Source organism: Stegodyphus dumicola, chromosome 2 (assembly GCF_044657685.1).
Source record: "Stegodyphus dumicola isolate Sdum_Otavi_A_Nest chromosome 2, ASM4465768v1".
NCBI classification, from domain to species: domain Eukaryota; kingdom Metazoa; phylum Arthropoda; class Arachnida; order Araneae; family Eresidae; genus Stegodyphus; species Stegodyphus dumicola.
In genome coordinates this window covers 207,056,565-207,074,497 of record NC_140769.1, presented here as the reverse complement: position 1 = coordinate 207,074,497, position 17,933 = coordinate 207,056,565, and positions in this window count along the sequence as shown.

Below are 17,933 nucleotides of genomic sequence, written 5' to 3'. Positions count from 1 at the left end.
TATCAAAAAATTTAAATATGTAGTTTGAAAGCATAGGTGCGCATAATACACCGGTTCGGCGTCATACGCCGGAATATGCGGTAAATGGTTAAACAGCACTGCGACCTAGCATCTCAATATTTTATTAACATCGCATTTTTGAATATTGCAATATTATAATACTTCTATATAGATTTATTTAATATATATCGTAGCGTGCTACTAAGTTCCTACAGTCCTCTTTACTAACTAAGCTAGATGAATTTTCGTAGTGATCTCTCAATAACTATATCAGATGAACAGAAAGAAATTGAATCTTTATTGAAATAAATCGTAGATTGTATAGAAAGGTAACAGCTATAATTAACTAAAGAACAAGCGAGATAAGAAAACTTCTCCATAAAATGCGGCAAACATCGCAGATCGTTGATATCACTCAAGAATAAACCTTAAAAGGACTCGAATTCTGAACTGACTCATGGAGAGTTTAAACTGACTCCCACACTCATTGATGCAACCGCTTCTGTGGGCTTGCTCACTACTTTTGTAGGCTCTGAGGAAAACCCATCTTAAGGCTCTGGAAATGTGCTTTCAGGAAGCTTCTAGAATATCGCCAAATCCAAGACTCATCAGATGGAAGTTTTGCAATATCTCAAATTCTTTCAATTGAGCTATCTTCAAAGTTCAAGACTGGATTGAATCAGAATTACAAGTTCTTCAACATAATACACGAAATAAACTTGAAAACACAGTAAGTGGCGAATTAGATTCAAATACACATATGTACGAAATTAAAATAAAATAAAATATTTTGTAAATATATTATTGTAAGTTTATGCAAATGTTTTACTCTTATTTGAATATATTTCGGTTATTAAGTAATTTAAATAAAGAATAAAATTTAAAATAAGGAGACAAATTAACACATACTTAATTTCGTGTTCATAAAGAGAGGTAGAAAGGTTTCTAAGACTATAAATTAGCATGCTAGCCTGTTTTGTATATATCTCATAGCTGTGGAATAAAGCTCCTACTCTGATCGGCATTTGAACTTTTTATTCAAGCTTTGTATCGTCATTTCGTGCTTACACATTATACTTACTCAAAAAATCATCAATATGCATATATGCTTTTAAAATTTCATTTAACATGTAGAAAAATTAAATATTTCAACATTTAATACAGATTTTAAATTATCAACATTTTCTTTATAATTCTTTGAAGAATTTAAATTTTTCACTTATTATTACGCTTATTATTAAATTCCTACTATTAGCTCACACTCTTCCTGTATCTTGTTCAAATTTTCAATCGTTAATAAAATACTTTTTATCCATCCACTCAAGTTCAAATACATTTTTTAAACTTGTAGTGGATGAAAATTGATGTTAATACAGTGTTTTTTACTTAACTAATTTTTAAAAAATTTTCAATAACGTTAAGTTAAAATGTTAATAATGTTAATAAAAAGTTAATAAAAACGAAATTTTTCTTTGTTGACCTATGTAGGAATTGAATTAAGAAATTATATTACTTGGTATTGATTTAGTCAAAATAAAAAAGGTCAGATGCCAGGAATAATGAGAAAAACGTTTTTATAATCAAAATTCAATTTCTAAACAGACTAGAACAGAGATTTTCCAAGCAAATGTGCAACAAAAGAAATCATTAATTTTCTTAATTCAGGTTTTCAAATCAGGTCCGGGAATTTTCACTATCAGTTTAATAAACGCATTTTGGGATAGAGGGAGAACATGTTGAAAATAAAAGCCGTTTAATTAAATGTATAATTAAATCACACCATTTTAATTATACATTTAGAAGATTCATAACTAGCCTACAAACAGACTCCCCCAAGAGCAGTAAATTCTCGTATTCATTTAAATTAATTTCACCATTTTTCTACATCATGACTTAACAGTTTAGTGACAAGAAAGGCTAAACAGCTTCAGTCTTAAGTTTTAAATAAAAAAAATTATTTTTAATTAATATTTCACCAACCAACTGACAATCGAAAATATAAGGTATTTAATAAATACTTTTCCTCTGAAAGAATTTTATTCTCTGAAAAGTCATTTGCGTCTTTTGCAAATCCTTTATTAAATTTGAAATATGAAGGGACAATAAGGTGTTTTCTAAATTACAAATTCTCTTCAGTATTTAAAATTTTTATATCTAAAATCTTCTGCCATTATATTAGATGACAGAATAATAGCCTCTCAAAATAAGAGCATTGTTTAAACCACGGGAAACCTTAACTAAAAACAGAAACTTTCATAATTTAACGATTATTAATAATAAGAGCATTGTTAAACCACGGGAAATCTTATCTAAAAACAGAAACTTTCGTAATTTAACGACTATTAATTAATAACCAACCCAGTCTTAATAAGCTTCAACTGAAATTTTTTGAGATAATTAGCATAAGGTAATAGGTTTCAACCTTTTTCCATTTTCTAAACTTGAAAAATACTTTTAATTCTTGTTAAAAATACCCAGTATAGTGTTCTCTAATTTAAATCTATATTTTAATTAATTTTAAAAATTTATTAACCAAAACTTCAAATGATAACATTCTTTTTCCGTATCTAATGATGATACATTTTCTCGAAATCCTAGAACACTATTCTTGTGCACACCTGCACTGAACACAACCCACCTTCTTTGCAGAATTATTTACTCCCTCAAGCATTTCCTCTCCTCATATACACATATTGTTTCCAATATCGCTTGTCAATTCAGTATAAGGCAAATATATCAAAAAATTTAAATATGTAGTTTGAAAGCATAAGTGCGCGTAATACACCGGTGCGGCGTCATACGCTTGAATATGCGGTAAATGTTTAAACAGCACTGCGACCTAGCATCTCAATATTTTATTAACATCGCATTTTTGAATATTGCAATATTGAATTTTGAATATTGCAATAAATTTTTTTTAATGCAAGTGCATTAAAAAAAGCAAGGTATCTTCAAACTTTCTTTCTTTTCTTCTTTCACATATTTTCCATTTGTAGACGAAGGGGACCAAATACATATAAAATCTCAATTTTTTGTTGCACTTTGATGCCTACTCTTATAAAAGCATAAAATATTAATAAACCATCACAATTTTTGTTCAAATTATTTTTCCTCCCAAAGTATACACTTCATATAAAATTCAAAAATTGCATTTTTTATAATTAGACAAAAAAAAAAAAAAAAAAAAAAAGAAAAAAAATCAAATGTAATCTTGCGTAGATTTTGAATAAAGCTGAACTGAGCTCGAGTGAAGTGAGTCTCATGTCTCTCTTCTTCAGAATCTTCCCCCCCCCCAAAAAAAAATTTCTTTAGTTAAATTAATTTTTTTATGGCACAAGTATTTATTTGATAATGAAATGAATTTCAATGCATTCCTTCCTTACGTGCCCAACAGCTGCCATGCGGTAAAGTCGCTGAACACTGGTAGTTCAATTCTGAATTCGAATTCCGCAGAACGGGCTGGTTTCATGAGTGTTTTCTTGGTTTTCTCCATGTGTAACGTGTATACTATGGGAGAGTTTCCTTTAGAAAGTCCTCCATGAAGACATCTCTTCCCTTAGGCAGATAGTCCTCGAGTGCTCTGTCGTAGTTAAATAAACCAAACCTTTTCAGAATTCTAATAGCTTAATTTTTTTTGCTTCACTGTTCTTGTTCTAAGCAGATGGAGCTACATTCCTTTTTGGCTTTGCTCCGCCCACTCTGCTTTCGATATAAAATTGTTTTCCTTTTTTTCTTTTTGAAATTTTTTTAAGGTAAAGATTTTGTCCGACCGCTCTAGAAATTGATTAAGATGTATTCAAAATCTACGCCAAAACAAGGTTACTTTTTCGGTTAATTTAAAATTTACGTTAGCTTGTTTCTCTTTCCCTGCCATGAAGTTTATCAACTGTAATGTAAATAAAATTAGCTTCATATAAACTGCACATTGCTCTTAATACATCTGGTCTCTGCTGGTAAACAGTGCAGTTATTTAAGTGGCGAATAGGTAACTAAAAAATAAACCCCTTCATAAGTGTCTAAATAAAATTTTCTTACGAAAGTGCTTGTGTCCCCAAATGTATTCAAGTGTCACTTTTTGAGAAAACAATGATTTTTATTTTACTCTAACAACCACCCTTAACACACAAATATTTAAATGAAACACAAAATGTTTGACTGGATTTAGAAGAAACAAGTAAATTACTTCGCTTTCTTATGCAGAAAATGAGATTTAAAAGCGCGCCAAATTTTCCCTAAGGATGAACCTAGGAGGAAAATTTGTAGAAGGAGAAAAAGAAATTACCGAAAGGTTTTGAGAGAATCTTATTTCTCAAAATCAAGGAAAGAAAAAAAAATTCTAGTACCCAAAATAACCAGAATTCCATTTTGTCAATTATATGTAACTTGGCGGCAACGTCACAGATGCAATTTCGAAAATTGATTTTTGGAAAGTTTCTGCGAAAGAAATGTGAAGGAAAAAAAAAAATTAAAAAGAATTTCAAGTTAACATAGCTGATGCGATGCTGCTTGTTAATTATGTATTCATATATGCAAATTGTTCACCTCTCCTTTTCCTATACTCCAACTTGAGTATCTACGCCCGGAATGTTCCCTTTTTATGCAGTGGTAATTGATTTTTCATACAAAGCACATGACTACTACTCCTGTGGATGTTATTTTTTTATGTTTTCTACTTTACTTCAGTCACTGACGCTTGCTTCTCTTCGTCATTGTCTGCTTGTTTTATTTTTTCGTTGCTAAGCTTAGCTCATTAATGTTTAATGCCGTCTACATTCTCAGAATGCGGCAGGAAGCCTGACTCTCCACGGAGAGGTAGAAAGTAATTAGGTATGTATTATACAAATGAATTGAACTATCAGTGAAACACAGGCAGGTACTCGAATGATTTTGTTAAAGATAGATTGACTAGAAAGGCGCGATACAGTACTCTCCCGTCTAAGTTAGCGCGGATTAACGGGTCCAAATAACAAAAAAAAAAAAAAAAGTTATATTTGGTTATTGTAAAACGATAGCGAAATTACTATTATACACATCAGCGTGATAAAAAATTTGCTTACAGAAAATATAAAAAAGAAAAGAAAAATGCGTCAGATAACACTACGACTAGCAGATGATGACATCGTAATAGGAGTTGTTATTCAAAACAGTACGTAATTTAATAATAAACATAATTTAATTATACGTAGTCCGAAATGTGCACAGAAAATCTGATGTGGGAACCACATGACTTCTTTTCACAGCCTATTAAATTACAAAAAAATTTTTACTGCGCTTCATTTAAATTTATTTCATTAGAGAAATATTTCTTATTCAATCAATTCAGTTGTCAGTTCGGTAAGGCAAAAAATACATAAGAACAGAAAACACCTTCATTTAAAATTGCAAAATACAGAAAAGTCTAAAACACCAAATACAGTTAAACCAATTTTAACAATTAAAATTAGAGTTTCTGCGCGAAAGCAAGCAATTTTTACAACGGACAGGATAAGAATATTTTCGGTGCACAACATTCAATGTTACCGTTTTGGTCCTGCTAGAGAAAAAGACATTAATGATGGTGCACCAAATGATTTATTTCACTCTTCTAAGGGTTTGAAATGTAAACAAATGGCGGCCTCGTTAGGCCTCGATACTGATGATAATTCTACAATTACTGCACGCAAAGTTATTAAAGGCTTAAGAACTTTAAACGGAACATCAGAACAGCATAATTCAGTAACTTTTAAAGAAAAATGCGCAATTTACCAACATATAAGAATAAAAAAATAGAGCTTACCGAGCCGGCTAACAAGATGGGATACTTACACAGATATAAATTTGGTGCGGCCGATTGCCAAAAATAAAAGGGAGATGAACAACTAGATATTATAACAATCCCATATACAAAATTTCAACTTTCTACGATTAATCATTTTTGAGTTATGCGAAATACATACATACATACGTACATACAGACGTCAAGAAAAAAATCCCTTCAGAATCCATTTTAAATCCACTTTACAATCCAATAATTTAATAAACTTTACAATTTAATGAAAACAATACAAGATTTTCATCCTTACGGATAGAATCTGAATGACAGATAATACATGTAATTTAAAAAATCGCAAATATCTATATAAGAAGTGTACTAGGATATTATTAGGATTCCCAAAAACAATATAAGCAAATAATCTGTGTGTGAATGAATTATTTCTATTATTAGGATGCTTTTTGATAATTTTTATCTAAAATTTCAATTTTGTTAAATTGTAGAGACATTAGGTGCTTTTGGAATAAATACTCCTTTATTCTGTCTGTACATGTAGATGTCATGCAAAACAAATTAATTTAATGGCTTCGAAGGCGAAAGAATGAATATTTTCGTTGAAATATAAATATTGAAATATAAATAGTATTTCGTTGAAATACTTTCTTTACTTCATAGAAAGAAATAGAAATACAAAACATAGTGATGTATGAATTAAACTGTGTAACATCGTTTAAGTTCCATTGTAAATATTGCTATTCAGTATAACTAAGTGTCTTCATTTCTAGTAATGTTTGTTCTTTTGTTATTTACAGCAAGCTCTTTTTATTTTACACACTGATTTAATTTATCTGAGTAGAGAAATTTATTCGCCACAAAATGATGCTTAATAAATGTAGCCCAAATCAAATATGAATTTACAAAAAAATATTTTTGCAGCTGAAAAAGAGAAATCTGCTTTGGATCGCCGTAGAAACCAATCGACAATAATGAAAATTTATGATAGTCTAATGTTGCATTTTTGCCTAACTTTTAAACGGAAGTTGTGTTACAGTTTATAGAGATAGAGACAGAGCAATTTAATGAAAACAATACAAGATTTTCATCCTTACGGATAGAATCTGAATGACAGATAATACATGTAATTTAAAAAATCGCAAATACCTATATAAGAAGTGTACTAGGATATTATTAGGATTCCCAAAAACAATATAAGCAAATAATCTGTGTGTGAATGAATTATTTCTATTATTAGGATGCTTTTTGATAATTTTTATCTAAAATTTCAATTTTGTTAAATTGTAGAGACATTAGGTGCTTTTGGAAGCAAGCAAGATGAAAAATTAGCAACCGCCTACGCCAGGAATCGAACCACGGACCTCTGAAATACCGATTCAGTGGGCTGACCACTACACTACGAAGGCACGCTAGGAAAGCGGGAGAAATACCTTATGTACTCCCCTTTTTAAAGCGCGACTAGGGTTTTAGGGGACCTAGTCGCCAAATCCTAGGTGCGGAGAATTAGGTATTATTTTCGAAACAGGCAAGATGAAAAATTAGCAACGCTTTCGCTGGGAATCGAACCACGGACCTCTGGCGTACCGGCACAGCGTGCAGAACCACTACACCACGAAGATACGCTAGGAAGACGGGAGAAATACCTTATAAATTGCTTCAACAATTCAGTAAAAGTCATGTATGACAAAAGATGTTTAATTTTAATGCATTTTATTCAAATGTTTTCTTTGAAACATTAATACTTTGGCTTAAATATTTTTGGTGTTTTGACAATGGTTTGACACCTCGACTTTTTTCTGAGGAAAAATATCACCAGGGATATTTTGCAAAATCTTTTTTTTTTTTTAATTTTTTTTTATCTCTGTCTATAAATTCTACGCTGTCCTGAGGAATTCGTGCAAGATACATTTGATGAAGCACTAAAGTGGAGTAAGTGTAGCTGGCGAAATTGATATACTGGAAGATCCGAAGAAAACATTATAAATGATTCTTGTCGGTGTTGTTCCTTTCGCAGGTTAATATGTGGAAATAAGAAGTGCACAAGAGCTACGAAACTGTCATTAGAAAAGTTTTGTCACCAAACAAGCTTTAGCGCCAAAACTTATTGCCAAAATATTTTAAGCCAAAGTAACTGTTACGTATAAAAAATATTTTTTTTCATGGGGAGGATGCACCTTGGGCGACGGGTAAAGTTACTGAACATTCGTAATTCGACCTAGTTTCGTTTTCAGGCCGCCGAGTGGTTGAATGGAGTCTGTTTGGTTTACTCTTTCTGTAACTTGGATACGAGCGGGTTTTCGAAAGAAAGACCTTCTCGACGTCATCCCTCCCCTTAGCCTAGGTAGCCCTAGCATGCTTTGCCGTAACCAAACCAAACCATCTTTTTTTATATATGCATTTTATTTATAGAATATTCTGACTTGAACATTAACTGACTTGGAATAGTATTTTGTATGCGACATCACATGACCGAACTTTATTATATCACGTGAAAAAACAAATGATGAGCGTACATAATGTGCGGAAGCATTACTTTAAAATGGTAAAAATTGTTAATATAACAAATTTTGGATCCAAAATACATTGTGCTCAATAAATGCACTAATTCCCTACTTAACACGTTAGACTTCGTTTGAAACAGTTATTGTAAAGCGGAAAATTTGTTCACAGAAGTGTATTTTGCATTCTAGAATTAGATACTAAAGGATGGGACATTTTTGCGGCGTCAGTGAGTCTGAAACCAACAGACGTTCGGAGAGTCACGAACATGCTTGCGCATGCTTCTTCTTTAATGAGATTAGACCACTTTGGGTCTCAGTCACGCGACAGGGGATACGCGGAAGAAAAAAGAAGGGGGAAAAAGCGCAGAACAAGTTTTTCTTTGCAGTGCGACATTCAAAAAACTTATATCATTTGTCGGTGGAAAATTTTTAGGCGGCAGGAGGAAAGAGGGCGGTAATTTTTCCCTCCCGGACCTCGTTCTCGGAAATGAAAGCGAAAGAGATTCAAACTGCAACCGTGTCCGTAACGCGATGACGTGTCCCAAATGACATAAATGCGTGCGATATGGAAATGAAGGTACACGGTTTTCTCGGGGTTGTTATTTTGGGGTTTATTTTTAGCCAGGGAATTTTAGTCACGTGCCCGCTCTTTTGGAGTTTATAAAAACAAATTCTTGAGTACTCGACAAGTGAAGATTTGTCCATGTTTGCGCATTTAATAATTCTTCCGGATTCGGGTCGTAAACTAGTAAAATAAGAAAAAAAAAATCCATCATCTAAGATGCGAGAAATAAAAAAAGAAAATAGTTACAACAATAAAAAAAATAGGGCTCTTTAATTGCAAAAATAAATTTTATGGTAACTAACTTTAAATGTTGCATTAAAAGGCAATCGTAAATAATTAATAGCATATTAATTTACTCAAACGATAAATTTTAAAATCGTACAAGTGGTATGAACTTTGAACTTTTATGTAACGTTCGCTTTTTGCAGCGAGTGTAGTGTGGCTTCGGATACAATATGTTACCGCTAAATACAAAAATTTGGAAAAGAAGAAATTGGAGTTGTGTATGTATATTGCCAGTGCTTTAATTTTGAAGGTAAAAACGGATCTGCAACTTCAGTTGTGAATGCTGAAACATGGAAAAAAAATGCGGAAAACACTTTGAGAATAAAGAAAAAAAAATTGTTCATACTTACGTACTAGCTACCACCTTGGCGACGTTTGGCGATTTTTTACAGAAGAAAAAGGTGATTCGGAGAATTTTAGGATTGTGCTTTATAATGAATATGGTTACTTAAAGAACTGTTATGCGCATGGTTGCCAGACTTTGGCGACTTCTGAAAATTCGGTGGCCTTCGGTAGCAAGGTGGTTGCGATAATACTTAAGCACCAGTTTTTTAATTTTTACTTATTACGTGCTCCCCCTCTTAGACACTACACGGAAAGGGAGAGATGCCGCGTGGTGGTCTTTTTAAGGGAAACTGGCTCGTATCCGCGTTACACATGGGCAAAATCACGAAAACGCCCATGCAGCCAGATTGTTCGCCGGGATTCGAACCTCGGACCGAACTACCAGTGTTCAGCGGCTTTTACCGCTCGGCCGCAGGTGGGCCTTAAGCACCAGTTTGAGAATATTTTACCCAAATGACAGGATATGAAACATCAAAGCCATCTTTTCCCAGGAAGGTAAAAGATATAGTGCCAAGATGAAACATGGCTGTAGGAAAAAAAAAAGAAAATAAATAAATAAATAAATAAATAAAAAATAAAAAAAAAAATCTGAAATGTTTCAGATTTTAAATTACGTCCAAAGGGGCGTTTTTTAACATTTTGTGTGTTACCTTTCTTTATTAAATATCATGTTCCTCGCACTTAAACCATAAGATCCAGTGCAACAGCAATATCGAAAAATAGTTTTAAAACGAGCATATCTTTAGAATTTTCGATACAGAGACTCACGCGCTGGAGGTAAAAATGTTTTTTCTGCACAACGTTGCCATTGCTCGCTTTGAAATCCTTGAGTTTGTTAATCAAAAATTCGTCAAAGTTTTAAAAAATAGGAAATCGATCATAAAACAAATTTCAAATTTCAAATTTGGTCTTCCACATGCTCATATTCGTTGGAGGATTACGTTATTCAAACTTCGATGACTCTATGTACCGTTGTTTTATCACAATGCGAGAAATATACATACATTTATGCAGATTTTTCATTATTTAATTTCTTCAAATATAATGCAGGACTCTAACATTTTGTGGCAACAGTTTGAAAAGTGAACCGCATTTATGAGTCCGACGCAAAATGCCAAAACGAAACTAATAGTCCTTCGGGATTCAAATCCCTTTGGACTAAAAAAAAAAAAAAAAAAAAAAAGTGATTCTATAACCCAACTAGTACGAAAACATTCAGGAAGTGGAGGATAGGTTATAAAAAATTATATAAAAAATATTTTATAAAAACGTTTAAATCAAGGCTATAAATTATAATTCTATGAAGAAAACCAACACGTCAAATATCGGCATTGGTGTAAGCTTCACCAATACGGCATTGCTGAAGTTTAAAAACCTTTTCACAAAAAACATTGATACGGTGATCTTAGAAAGTTCTAAACTACATCTGTATGTTATAACTCTATAATTTGCAACTGCACATCAAATGTCAATGTTAATATGAGAACTATTTAACGTGCGAAAACAATTTCATAAAAAACATTCATTTGACTTTCTAAATATCGTTTCTAAGTCACCCCTATATACTGGAGTTTTATAACGTTAAATTGGAAGTAAAATATTAGTATCAGTGACACATTCATGCAAGGGGACAAGAAAGTTCCATAAAGAATATTCATATGACTTTCTGCAAGAAAGTTCAAAATCACATAAATATGTAAGATATAAAAATATAACGGTCATTTATTAATAAATTAGACTTAATCGGAACAAACTAGCCACAGTCCTTTAAAGTCCTAATGTTAATCCGTATAGGACCCCTTTTACCGCATGTATACTGCGTCAATGACATCATTCTTTCCCTGCACTTTCTCTGCACTGCTTTAAAAACAGAACTTAAACAAAGGTACCACTTTTTTGCTTGCTGCTGTCAGGATAACGCACGTCTCTCGCTTCACTGCCCTTCTTGTTTTACTACCAGAAATGTAAGCTGCGTATACAAAATTGTGGGGTGTCTTTTGCACCCATGATTACGTGTGAAGCAAACATTGTGTCTCCAGAAGTGCTTATTTAATAATAAAATTATTTTGAATTCGGCCACGTCTGTCTGCAAGTCCATCATTTCACCTACGCAATAAACCAATGCCATTACATTATAGTTATTGTCTGCGAAGTTATTTCTGCCACGACTAAAAAGTGAATTGGTTTCATCTTCCTTAGCTAACTAGGCAGACGTACAGACAAAAATATTACATTACACAGTATAGATTAATACTGCGTTAAAAGAAATCACAGCTGATGTAACAAGGTAAAGAGGTGTAAATTATTCAGAGAGTAGACATGTAAGGCAATTTCTTAACAGGCAAGGAATACCGGAGATCACTAAAAGCATTCATACAACAAATTTATCATAGTTGCACAACTAGAAACTAAACTGCTCAATTAACTTAGACTGACTGCTGAAATGCAGACGTATTTGTATCCTCAGCGCTTCCGAAGCTTCGGAAGAAACAACTGCTCAGCAAATGTGTTTACCACAGCCTTCTAAGGATTATGTTAGTTTTATTAACAGTTAAATTTTGAGTTAAACTTCCTTTCCTATCGCTTCTTAATTTCAACTTACCACTTCCGGCCAGAACGCAGTTTTAGAATCACGTTTGAATGCAAAACGAGGAAGAGCGGTATTTAATCGCGAAGTTCTACTGTCTTAGAGAGATGTCAGATATTCTGGCTAGCTCACGTCCGTCTTTTTAGGCTACTCTCTCTTAAGCTATTGTTACGCTCGGTCGTACTTTAGGCCCTTGATAGCTTCGCAGTCAATTAGCGTTAAAGGGCCAACTCCGTTAGAATCTTGATAACTTCCACTATATCTCTTTAGATAAGATTAGTTTAGTTTAGTTCTTAGTTTCCTAAGTTCAAGCCCGAGTGTCGGCTTTATTGTAAAACTTCAAAGACGGAGTTCTTTTAAACTTTAGTTGGAAAAATAAAGGGTTATTTCACCCTTCTCACTTGCTGTATTCTACCTCACGAACTCAAGCGATTATTCGCTTACTTGTTCTTAAGATTCTTCATATTCACCTGTAACTTAGAATTACACAGTGGGGAATCCTACAGCCTTACAAAATATCACTAAGTTAGAGATAAAGCACCCAAATATTATCAGCAACGTCTGTTCGCAGTGTTTCTGCCCAAATCTTTAGTTCAAATTGAGCTACTATAGTGCAAATGTCGATCTATTGAGAATTACAAGACCTACAACATACTAGACAAAATAAACGCTTGCAAGCACAGTAAAAGGCTTCATCCGACTAAAGAAATACTCACGTAAAATGCACCAAAGAACAATCAAATAAATAAAAATATCATATAACATTGCAAAAATACATAACAACTGCAATACAAGAGAATAAACTCCTTTATTTTTGTAAAGTTACAACAATACGTTCCTTTATTCGATTCAAAACGAAAGTCCATTCGATTGTCACATGTGCAGCTTAAAATTCTTGTATTCTCTGCTAGAGACTAAATATTCACATTACTATTCAGTAACCTTATGACCTGATACATAATTTAACATTTTTATAGTTTTCTTTAAAGAACGATCAATTCTTGATTTGCTACTTTAACGAGAAAACTAACTTCAGCTGTGCCTTACATATTCCAAAATGGCAAAACCAAGTTTTAAACAAAGCCGTTTTGCGTGTGCTAAAGAGCCAGCAGCTGAAAACGCTCTCTCCAAAAGGGAATTTTAAAGAGTCACGGTCGCAGCTTCGCAAGTCATCTTAAAAGCATTTTAATGAATAATACATTATAAAGAAAAGCTACCCAACCTCCTTTTACATACGATCCGGTGGGAATTGCTAGAATAAATGACATTTAAGTGTTGGAGAGAGAACAGACTAAATTGCCTCGGTGGGAGCGTCGAAGAATTATGAAGGCCTTCGTTGTATGTTATATTTATACAAGAATTTTAAAAACACGTTTGTATCTCTATTATAATACAGGTAAATTTTCGGGTAGCTCCCATTAATGAAGAGATACAGTGAATGGGTTAGAGTATTCTCGATACAAAAGGGCATTATGGATAAAAAGAGTTAATTAGTATGAATCTGGTCAAGGGATTTAGAAGATGAATTGTTCTCATTTATTGTAAAATGTCTGAAATTTCATTTGAAAATCTGCAGTATTTTGTTCCAATTAGAACTTCTCAGAATATTAGAAACTGTTAATCTGAAACAAATGGAGCTTTAGAGGTATTGTCAATAGGCCGGGAAGTAACGGCTAGTAGATCTTCAGCTGAATTTGTAGACAAGAGAGAAATTCCGGACTAAAAATAAAATTGAAAATAGTGGGTATACTCGTTGGAATGAAGCAGTGAACCTTTCAATGACTGATTCAATATGTTGAAATATTACATCACAGCAGCATATTAAAAGAAAGTCTTCATGGACTCTGAACAAACTTTCAGGATTAGAAGATCTTCAGTTCAATACACGTCGAAGTTTCGATGTGTATTGACAACACGTGAGTACTAATCAGTAGAACATTACAAGATGTCTCTAGTTTGAGTTCTGAAGAAGATATGAATTTTAACATTAAGAAACCAAATTTAATACAAATACAACAAATAAAGCTGTTTTGCGGAAGGCAATCGACATTCGAATAAAAATAGCTCATTCTATTGGAAAAAAAAAAAAAAAAAAAAAAAAAAACCTCACCACAAGACAATAGACAGGAATATTTAAAGAGACCCTTAAATGTTTGGCGAAAAAATTATCTTTAAGGTTACGCGTCAGAAAATTTACTGACTATCTATTTATGGACCCTCGGATGAATGGGTTGGCATCATATGATATAAGAAAAATCCTTTGATTTTTACTAAGTTACCATTGACAGTTTGTGGTTACTTTCATCAAATAATTATCGTATAATTTTAAAATTAGGCAAAAAGCTTATGAAATTATATATATAAGATTATATTGATTCTTTCACAATTAAAAACTTTCAAGGAACATTTGTTGCCTTTATAAAGTTTATTTATCAGAATTAAAATGCTGCATTATATTGTTGCGTGCTTATGGGTTCGTAATAAATTGAATGTGCACAGAAACTATGATAACTTGATAAAGTATATTTTACTAAAAGAAACACTTCGAAGTTCTGGAACTTTCCACAAAAGATTCTTATAGCTCTTTACAGAACCACAGAGCACGAGCAGTAGTTACACTTTAAACTGTTAAGAACATTAAATGGAACACAATGCAAAGTGAATCTAAAGAGCGAAACTAAAGGGGAGGTATCTCAGTTCTTCCACTCACGCTATACTATCTAATCAGAGTAGATGCTCTAAAGAGTGAAGCTAAGATGGCTATCTCAATACTCCAAATTCAACACTGAACTAACAATTAGCAACTGAGAAACTGATGCCCCTTGCGGTCTTTATAACTTTCTCCCGGCGGCCAAGAACTCTAGTACTTTCTGCTTCTCGAAATTACTGGAAGGCATATGAGGGCCGAATACGGCTACAAATAATATAGGAATCAATTACAGTTATTCAATTACAATATCCATTACAATTTTGGCGACATTTTGGTCCGGCCCCTGTGTAATTGGTGACTTTTGGCTCCAGTTTGGCTACTTTTGGCGATTTATCCCTAAATTTGGTGACAAAAATTAGTCACTAAAACCATTGCCAGCTTGGCGATATCTCGCCAAATTAGTGAGATAACCATGTACTCAGTGTTAAATAGACTTGACGTTGTATTGTTATTTTTCTGGAAGAGCATTGTTTCTAGCATGTTTCTCATGTTACCTTATACAGAAAAATGTAACAATTTCACATATAATTTCTCTAAAATTAGCTATCTAAGTTCATTGTTTTCTTTATTGTTAGAGAAAGAGTGAATGTTTTTAAAGTTCAGTTATTTGCTAAATTTCTGTTTGAAGTGATAGCTCACACATATGATTCAATCTTAGGTATATCTTATGTATTATTACAATGTTACATTGTATAGTCAATGTCATATACTAAACCAATATTATTCATCTAATTACGTTTCAAAAATGAGTCATACATACTTATTCATAAATAAAGCAGTAAAGTATTGTAAAATTGTTCCGTTTTTGTTTATATATTAAATTAATATTTAATCTTGCCCAGTGATCTCGTTTTAAAAATAGACTAAACAAACGTGATAATGTTACGTCATTTCTCTTCAAAAAAGTGTTTTTTTGAAAAAATACGAAAATAATTCGGGGATACGTCTTTTGTTTTACGCAGCTCTTTGACTGCACATGCAGTTTTCTTTTTATGTTTTTATTTCTATCGCAAGATAACGTTTTTTGCATTGCAGATTTGAAGTGCCTATAAAGTAATAATAGTCTGTCGCATTAGCTAATGCATAATACAGTGTTCGCTTAAAGAGGCAGACACTTTCAAAATCTTACAGAAACAGAGTTTTTAATAGGGCAGGTGAAATACTTATACAGTAAGAACATTATTTTCTTAAGTTTAAAACAGCTAAAAATCAAATGTTCTATGCGTGATCCTTTTTGTAACATTACCAAACATTATAGGGATAATCAAGTTCGTCACAAACAAAGCTCAGTATGCCCATGATATTTGCTGCAATAGCTCTTGTGAGGCTTTGTTTAAGATCGGCCAGAGTTGTAGGTAAAATAAAAAAACAATTATCCCTTGATAGATCCTCATAAGAAGAGTCACATGGCGTTAGATACGGAAGTTTTGGTGGCCAACATGCCAAAACCATGTTCCTGTCCGCTGAATGAGCAATACAATGCTGACAGAGTTTTCGTTTGCATACCGTATTCTAAAATGACTCTGTGCAATAGTAATAAAATTTGGCTTTGCAAGCTCAAGTGCTTTCCTCCAAGTAAATACAAACACTTTTCTTAATTAGCCATATTAGTCGAATGACGTCAAGAAACCAAACGAAACGAGGAGGTCATGAACTTGAAAACTTCCTCTAAAAAGTTTACTAAATGCTTTTTAATTAAAAGAAACATTTCTTGAGCAAGCATTTAATTTGTTTGTTTTCCTTGGCTAACCCTATACTATTCTATAAATGTTATAATAATTTATTAATAAATACGTATCAGGATTTTAGAGAAAGAAAACTTCTTTCTACCAGATTTCTTTTATTAATCTGGTGTCACAGATAGTTTGTGTGTTTCGTAGAAAAGAAAGGAAGAAAACATGCAAATGAACAATTTAATTAGCTTGGCTTAGAAATAAAAATAAGCGATCCAGATGGTTCGGATTTTGAGTACCAGTAGTCCTACTGTTCATTTTACCAGTCTTATGCTAAAATGAAATTGGTATATAAAACATCTCTCTTTCATGGGCGACCGATACCTGGCTTCCTTTTCCGTGATTAAAAACTATTTTTCTTGCCATTTTCCACCTTTCTTTCCACCACTCAAAGCAGAGCTAAATGCCTGTTAACGACTCAATGTACAATGAGAATCGACGACAAGAGCCAGATGCGTGCGCACTTCACACACACATGTCTGGACATGATTAATGAATAGTTATTTTTACTACTGACAGTTGATTTATGATACGAAGAACTCTTGCTTGTAAAATGACGCTAAATGAGTTAATAACGTTGAATCTTTCATGATTTATATTCGCCTAAGTGGTTGCAGCAGAATTTACAATAAACTTTGCCTTGCACTAGTGGCATTTTGTTATTTACACTTGGAATTCTAAGATGTGTACATTAGGTCTAACAAAGGAGAAAATATAAATTACCATATTCGTCAATGTTTTTAGCTTTTTGCATTTGACAATTTATGTACGTGACGTGGAAAATAATTAGATTCTTCGTAAAGAAATATGTTTAATGCGTGTTAGCAACGCGTCCATTAATGGGTTTTTAAAAACATTTCTTCTCAAATGATCATCTGCCAAAAGAGGAAGCGCGAGATCGTTTTTTGTAATTTGAAATTTCAAACAGGTTTTTCGAAACATTTTACTGGAATACGCAGTCAACCTAATTTAAAATGTAACCTTCTCTTTTGGAATATTTATTGCTTTTTATTAATAATATTGTTTTATAGACTGGAGTAATGAGATTATACTTATACTTTTGAGAAAATGTATTTATTTCGTGCAGAATTACAGACAGAAATGTATAAATTATGACTGATATTCATTCCAATGTAACACAATTCTATTGTTTTTTTTAAATTTTCTCCCAAGACTTTGGATTTATATAGAGTGTTTTATAACGTTTCCGATTTACGTTAAAATAAACTGTTATATGATAAATAACTATAAGATGTAGGCTAAATAATATTATAAATTATTCTTTTTTTGCTCTGCATTTATGAACAGATGAGTAAAATTACCTTCTCAAAAAATTAAATTAAAATAAAATATTCTAACTTCGTAACATATATTTTCGAACATGTTAATTTTACATTAATTCTTTCCTGTATCTTCTGTACCTTCCCTCGTTCTGCACTA